The 8,568-nt window shown below is 39.2% G+C and overlaps 1 protein-coding gene across 2 annotated transcripts in view; it reads left to right on the forward strand.

Moving 5' to 3' along the window:
• LOC140351677 (homeobox protein Meis1) overlaps positions 1 to 862 on the forward strand; it is a 70,361-nt gene extending 69,499 nt beyond the window's left edge. For both annotated transcript variants that reach the window (XM_072437615.1, XM_072437616.1), the window contains one exon: positions 160 to 862. The gene's annotated coding sequence lies outside the window, so the exon portion shown is untranslated. The remainder of the gene's footprint in view (positions 1 to 159) is intronic.
• Positions 863 to 8,568: the final 7,706 nt, after the last annotated feature.

The raw sequence follows: 8,568 nt of genomic DNA on the forward strand, positions 1-8,568 counted from the left end.
GGGTTTATTGCTATTGTCAATGATCAGAATTCACAAACATCTTGGTGATTCTGTGCAACATCAAACAATGAACAATGTTCAAAGTCAAAAGAGAAACAATTAAAATCTGCTAGATTAGGACTCTACATTCATATAGTCATTGATGTTAGGGAAGTACAGACAGAGATACACAGTCATTTCAAATATGGGTTTCAAGCTACATTTGAAATATATTTTATTACAAACTGCAAACCTGAGCAAACCCGCTCAACAGCCCAGAGCGTAACATGTCACAAAAATAGCTGTTCTATACATTCACTTTTGACTTTTCAGTTTTAGCTTTATATAATGGAGAGCGGATACATTCATCATTTTAAATGAAAAAAATCAACGTTTATTAGTATTCTAATGTATTTCGTGTCAAATGCTGAGCCTCACAGGGCCAATGATCTTCCTGTCCCAACACCAGATGTAGTCCAATGATGCCAGTGAAAGCGCAACTAAAATGGCTGTAGAGAAACAACTTTACATTCAAAATAGGCATATGAGGTAATTTACAGACAGCCGAATGTAACACAAGAAGTGTGTGTGTGTGTGTGTGTGTGTGTGTGTGTGTGTGTGTGTGTGTGTGTGTGTGTGTGTGTGTGTGTGTGTGTGTGTGTGTGTGTGTGTGTGTGCGTGCGCGCGCGTGCGTGCGTGTGTGTGTGTGTGTGTGAGAGTTGCTGTGCGGGTTATACTCCATCCATTGCTTCGGACATGTATGATAACACACATCTTAAAGGTTCCTTTGAAGAAAAACATGTTTCTTTTGCTTTTACTTTGAAGGGGTATATATTGTACATTTGTGTTGTAAATAAATGCTTTTGTTCAAATTACAGAAAAATCTCATATTAATACAAAAGCTGTGCAACTGCAAAATATGTGTATATGTCCACAAGGGAAAGCAAGAAAAATCCCATCTTCAGGCACGTGCACTTGAATTACTGCTGGAGAGTGTGAAGAGCATGTAAAGTGAATTATCAGTCAAGTTTGAAAACCATTTAGATCGGATGACTGCAAACATACAAGTGGGCTTAAGGTTAGTTCTCCCTCACTCCTCTGCATGTTCTCTTCACCTCAGCAGACAGGAGAACGAGGGAAGACCCAAAGTCGCGTTGACAAATTGATACGTTTTAAAGGAAAAAGGAGGCAAAAGTCCAGGATTAGCGAACAAGGGCGAGTCTGTTTCATCCACAACAATACACGCGTATAAATCAATACTTGTACCTTCGCTCTGTTCACAAACAGGCTGCTATTGTACAGTCACAGCAACGGCCCCAACCGAATACTATTTACGCTACAGTAATAAAAAGCTACTTTGAAAAACTGGGCGACGTTTTAATTGCGCCAAGGCTGCTTGGAAAATCCACCGCTGTGTGTAATGTGGAATTCCTGAGCCAGTGGCCATTAGGAGCTGTGGAGACGGGCGCGCAGCGGAGGGAAAGAACATGCTTGACTGCCCTCTTTAGGGAGCTCTGGTAACTGTTCGGCTGAAGCGTTTGGAGATGGCGCACGGAGGAACGCGTCGCCACAGACTTTTTACGCACGGGAATAAATCTGAAAGTTAAATCAACAGAAATCCGTGGCAGGGTGTGTGGGCTTTTAATTGGAATTATGAGACAGGAAAAGCTAAATTATACTCATTAAAATAATTAACACGTGACAAAAATGCCTTCTTTTTACGACAATTTTATGTGAGATTTTCTTTGACGCAATGCATGAAAAAATTCAACCACGAATGTATAAGGTTTGCGTATTTGCATTATTTTGATTTTTTTCCTATCACCAATGAGCTATAACGTAGTTTGGAGTCCAATAAAGTGTGGCTTTACCAACTATTTTATATTTATAGATGGCCTATTGGGGTAGTAATTATAAATGGCTCTGGAGAACTATGTGAAGATGTTTTATTTTATTTTGGGGGAAAGGTATATAAAATAATACAATATCAATAATTTGTCCTCATAGTAAACTATTCAAGATTCATATTTTTTGAATCATATTTTGCACCCAACTTATGTGCACTGACAATTTTTATTTTTGCGTATTTGGGGTGCGCCTAGTCGAATTAAGCTTGACCTATATTTCCCATGCGTCACTGCACTGTTTGAATTGAGTCGCTTTAAAACAGTTCAGATGAATGTAGTATCTCAAAAGGTAGTTAATAATATCCTAAAATGGACTGTGGAGTAATAAGAAGTGTTTGCAAACAGCGTGACCGCACAGTGAACTGTCAGAGTAATGAATGGTGCAGAGATGTGTTCCAGAGCTGTGGAGGTGCCCTGACAGGCCTAGTCTTCCTCCCACAACACACCGCTCTAACACACACAGGCCTGCGTTTATGCTAGTGCTTCCAACAGGTAAAACAGCAAGCCTCGTGCCTTTTTACTCCCCACAATCCATGACACCCCGCTCCTGGTGATTGCAGGATTATTCACTGTGCGCTCGAACTTCAGTCAGGAGTTTAGGCCCAAATAACAGATGTGGGAATGATTCAGATTTTTAAAAACACTAAACAAGTATATTTACGCAGATATTAATTGAGGAAAAAAACATTGATTCGTCTTTTTACAGCTTGTGAGCAATGACAATTTAATATGTGTAATTGTATTTCAACATGGAGATGACTGGAGATCATTAAACGGACCCTTAAAATGAAGCTTTGTCACAATGTCCATAAAAATACAGAGACAACAGCAAACAATCAATACGCTGCCGTTCCAAAGAGGAAATCATTCCACAGGAAATACATATGACCCACATGACATGTCGATATTTCAGGAACTTTATCACGTCAATAACCAAACCACAGCTGAAGAAAAATAAGAAAAGTAAAACTTGAGAAAGGTCGCACAGCAGCTGGCTCTAAAACAAAAGCTCCACAAAGGGGAAGAGGGAAAAAAAGGCTAAAAATGTGTTTGACTGTTGAGAGAAGCTGGGGCCATTTTGGATGTCATCTGTCTCCTTGGCGACGGGGCCCCGGCCCTCAAAGCCCCTTGGGCAGCGGGGGATTGTTTGAGAGGAGCCGCGCTATTTTGTGCAGCGTCATTTATCACTGTCACCACATAATGATTCCGCTCGCAGCTCCTTATTGATGTTTGTAATTGCATTATCTCATAAGGGCGGATGATCAATTGGGAGCGAGAGGAGCATCTCGGGGTCACGGGATGCGAGATCGCTGTTTGTCCGTTTAATGCAAGCAGCTTCTCATTATGTGCGCAACGTTTTCTCTGCTTCACCGAGAGAAGAGGCAGGAGAGGAAAGAGCCTTATTTGTTTAACCTCCAGACACAACTGATAAAAAACGAAACATCTGCGCTGCAAAAAAGCGGAGAATGTGTGATTAAGAGTCGCATTAAAGTGCTTTGTTTGCCTAATATGGATGGAAATATTCACATTTATGGAGCAGCAATATGCAAAAAAAAGAGCTGATTCTTGAGTTAGATTGCGGTCAGTTTTGTGGCTAAATGTGGCACATAAAAAGTTGCTTGAAATGTGTTTGGGGGTAAACGAGAGCCGTGTTTTCGGGCCGGACTGTTTGTGGGAGATGAAGTCATGAGATCCAGTTTCAGAGCCTGCGACTGAAGCTGAGGCCCCAATGTCAAACAAAACGCAAAACGCCCCTTTTCAAGGGACCTAAAGGAGCAATTACTCCTAATGCTCCATCACCAAACAGACCATTTCCTTTTGCCCGAACCTGTCTGTAAATAAAACGAATACAATAAAGCAAATAGCCTCGACAGAAACACATAAGTAACCTTTGGGATATTGCCTAACTTTTAAGACATGTTTTGTATGTCTCAGCTTGTACGTCGGTATATATGTTGCTTTTGTTCCTCAGCATGCCACAATCAACCCCTTGCATGATGGAAAAAACACTAAACTACTTAAAGAGACATAATCAAATAGGATTGGCCTCGTCGTTTCGTTAAAGACTCTCATAATGGCCTGGAGTTCCGTGACGCACAGGATCAGGACGTCTCCTGGTGACGCACGGTGGCACATTGTCAGGGGGACACGTTGAAATATTCCAAACATCAACTTACTTTATATAAATGACTATATTATTACAGACAGGCCGCAGTTATCCTGGATTGAGACAAGCATCTCGTTGGTTTCAGTGTTTTTCCTTTGGAGTGGCACCTCAGCGAAGACAGACCGTGGCGTGGGAAGGCTGCTGTCAACACCTTCTTCATCTCCTCTTCTTCCACTGCTGCTCCTGTAAAGATGAAGGTCACCTTGGCAGTGCCAGTCAGGGCTCCTCTGCTCACCTGGTGGTCGGATCTAATAAGAGCGTGCTCTTCACCCCCGCCTTCCTCACACCTGCTCAGATGTAGGCTACAGCTGAGCAGTTATGGTGCTTTTAATTTCACTGACTGCAAAAAAACATCTAAATGCTGTTGATGTGATTTGTTTGTTTGTTTGAGTCTAATTAATTCAAATAAAATAATCTTAATATCGTTTATAACAATGATTGTACAATGATTACAGGCAAAGCTATAGTTTATCACTTTGACTGGCCAAAATAAAAATAAGCACAAAATAATGATAATTATAATAAAAAGCCCACATTTTCCCTGTAAAAACATACAACAACTCTACACATATAATTCAAAAACAGTACAAAACTAGATGACTCTCAGTACTTTCACCCACTGTATTTACAATTCAAAATATATAAGATTTTTAATATAATCTATGGTGTTGTTAAGTCATGATAAATAAAAACAACAAGTAAAATCTGGTCTTCCTCTACATAAATAACGTTTAGACATAAATTATACACTCATTTTTTCTCATTAAAATCAGGGCCTAAACATAAAATAAAAAAGCTAAACATATTTATACCCACTGATTCCTCTAATAAGTCTTTAAGGCTGAGGCAAAATCCCTGTTTTTGCAGTTTGTGTCAATGATACTCTTTTGGTCCCGTGATGTCACACTTCACCATCTCATAGCAGTCTATTTGTAACATACATACAGTATATGAGGGATACGCATATCTGAAGTAATTGTCACTGTTGCTTCACCCATTTCCATATGTCATTTAAATAGTGTGAGCTGGCTGGGACTGCACACATGGCTGAGTTTTAATTCTGCAGTCGCACACAGTGGAGCGGCGCAGACTCCGAGCTCTGGCCTCTCAAAGTAAACAGTGAGGAGCAAGTTGAGACATGGGCAGAGAGGACGCATTCCAGCCACAACCCGGTGATAAAGAGCTAGCCCAGAGCCACAACTACTCACAATAGTTTATTTATTTGTGTGGACACTGATCAATCAGTTTGGAAGCATGGTTATTACAGCTTAAATGAAGTTTGGAGGGATAATTTCAAGACACTAGGGAAACATTTTCAGTCACAACAAATCTTATGTGAAAAGTAATATTACTTTTTTCATGGTGGCACCACATAAAATTGAGGATGAGATATGAGACAAAGTGTAGAAACAACTTTCAAGATTTGGTCCAGATCAAGATAATTCAATACACAATTGGGCGAGTAATTCAAAGTGCTTTAAATATGGCTTAAAATCACAAAACAAACAAATTAAAACAGAAATGATCCTCATGACATGTACAACAAAAGAAGAGTGTAGATTTGAGCTGCCTCAAATCTACGCATTAGAATTGTTAGAATATAAGACGTTTTGCACACTGCATTCAAACATGGACAGTATCAGCTGGTTTGCACACATCATATTGAACTTCACACTATGCGTTTTGCCCTTTCTAAGTATATGTTTTGTTGTCTCGCTATCGTTTCAAGAGTGGGTTTTGCATTTATAATTCTTAGTCTGTAAACTTGTGACAGAAACAGGCTGTTTGCATATTTATCAGCATTGAATCAGTGATGGGTTAAAAGTGTCAGCCTGTCTCGCTCTCCCTCTGTCGCTGTCTCTTGCTCACTCTCCAGCTGTGACAGTGTGTGACTATATTGTGCTGCTCGGCTCATTGTTGTGTCTGAGTTTGGAGCCTGTTAGAGATTCAGTGCCTCGGAGCGTACAAGTGTGTCTGCAACAAGAGTAAGCTCCTGTCAGGGAAATATCTTCAGTGGAAAATGGCAGGCATGTAAAGTTAAAGTGGATATTCAAACGCCACTTTTATGTGTATGTGTACATATTTGAAGAAGTATTTTTGTTGGGTGTTAAAGTGTAATAGTGTGTAGAAAAAATGGTGTCATGCAGATTGAAGAAAGTCTAGGTTAAACTAATAATGTCTTCTACCAAACATAAAAATACACAAAATAAAAAGTGGTGCGATATTGATGGTCTGGAATATTGTTTGGTCCAGTGGTGGACAGTAACATTAAGTAGAAGTACAATTTACAATGGAAAAATTACTTATCTGTACTTTTTTCTCTGCTACATTTTTGAAAGGTTGTTTTTCAGCACATTCATGGTGGCATCCTGCATCAAAGTTTTGAGTTCCAGTCTTGGCTTTGAGCAAACCAAAAATATACCTATAAAACTATAGAAACATTGAGAAATAGATAAACTGATTTTTTTTTTTTAATTTCTTTATCAAGATAACCAAATTTCATTCTTTAATTTTCCAGAAATCTCAGCGAAATACTGAAATACTTTTACTTTTTCTCCTGTACTTGTACTTTTACTTAAGTAATAAAACTTCTTCCACCATTAATTCTAACACACATCAATGAACACACATAAACATATCAAACAATTATATATACATGTTTTTAAATAGCTGTCAATGTGAAATATATATCAAACCAATAGCAACTGATAAAATGGGTTAATGCACAATACTTTTTTTTTTGCTGCACAGAGCTACACAGAGGTGACATGATTATTGTCCTCCAAGGCCAGGATTTCTGACTTCTTTTTTTTTCCCTTCTAAACCATAAACTGTCATTGCACCATTTTGTAAGCAAACCTGAGCCTGGGGAGGAGAAGGCAGCGGAGGCCCGAGTGTGCACGTCCCTGCAGGCCAACACTGTTCTGCTCAGCACTGCTCAATTTATGGACCATGGACAGTTTATAAGGAGCAATGTAGTCTATCAGAGAGGCAGTGGAAGAACAGACAGGCTGAGGCCATTTCCATGCAGGACGCTGTGTTTTGGAATAATATACGCCATGATAAAGATGTTTCCCCTGCGAAGTAAAACAGCGGGGAGCACCAACGGACACTTACTCTTCCAACCAAATAGAAAGTCTCCTGGAGCTGCCAGAGAGAAGAGGAAAACTGCAGTGTGTGAACTGTTGCCGTGTCAAAGCTGCTCTGCTTGTGTTGCTTTATTCCACTGTGCAGTCTCCAGCGCAGATTTATGATGCTGTTTGAGTTGGCATGGTACCTGAAAAGAGGATTAAAACACTAGCTGCATTATTAGCGCTGGTGAGAAGGTTTACACTGTTTTTCAAGGTGGGTTTTGGTGCTATTCTTTCTTTTTGTAAATCAAATAAGTAACATTTTCATTTTTAGTCAAGAATTTTATCGACAGTGAGAACATGCAAAAAATATAACGTCATTTATATGTTTTTACCCAAGATTTGCATTTGATATTTCAGGTGTGGCAATGGTTTTACAAGTGTTAGCAAAAAATAAATTGTAAACTGCAGTCAGTTGTGGAAGAAGTACTGGATTTTGTTTCTTAAATAAGTTCAAATACTGGAGATAAATAGTTGCTCATTTGAAAGAAAAATCAACACATAAAAAAATCTTTTTAAGTAAAAATATGAAAGTGTTTAACATCCATTTTGAGATCTAAAAGCGTGGTCTTGATAAAAAATAAAATTGAAATAAATATTGTATTCATATATTTATATTTGCGCCGAACCTTTACTATGGGAAAGGGAGATCACTATGAAGTCTAAAACATATAGTAGAGTTGAAAGTAAAGATAGTGAAGTAAAAGTAGAATGTACCCTCTGTATAATATACTTAATATAGACCTTTTTTACTTTTCACCACTGATGATATTAGTGGTTGAAGTAGTGAGAGCAGCAGCAGTGAGAACAGGAAAACTTCTACAAATAGTACTAGTAGTTGCAGTAAGTTAACCTTAAACTACATTAACCTATAGCAACTAAATAGTATGAAAAGAATCCACAAACAAAGCAAAGAAACAGACACGCTCACATGTCAAACTTGTGTCATGAGCTTGACATCTGTCGCGCTGTCATTGTCACGAAGAAGCCTAATTATGCAAATATATGACTCACTCCCGCGAGACCAAAACTCCCAGCTTTTTCAATGGAGACATCCTCACGCCATCATCAATGTGGCAGGAGTGTATTTTCAAATGAAGCTTTTCAAATAACCAAAGTGGAGTCCATAAGTGCCCTGAAATTGGACTCTAAACCTCAGCTCCGACTGTTTATATAGCGCGATGTGGGAAATCCTTGGCAGTGGGATATCAAACACATCTATCAGATAAGAGGAGACTGCAGGGCCTGGATGCACACTCAGAGCTCAAGGCCACAAATCACACATACTCTAATACACGTACACACAGTGGAGTCTGCAGGTGCCACATGAAAAGCTTTTAGCGCTGGAGAAACAGCTGAAGACATGGCTATTGTTAAGGCCCGT

The sequence above is a fragment of the Eucyclogobius newberryi genome, unplaced genomic scaffold (genome assembly GCF_026437365.1).
Source record: "Eucyclogobius newberryi isolate DKJ021-1_F unplaced genomic scaffold, fEucNew1.0.hap1 SCAF_8, whole genome shotgun sequence".
NCBI lineage: Eukaryota > Metazoa > Chordata > Actinopteri > Gobiiformes > Gobiidae > Eucyclogobius > Eucyclogobius newberryi.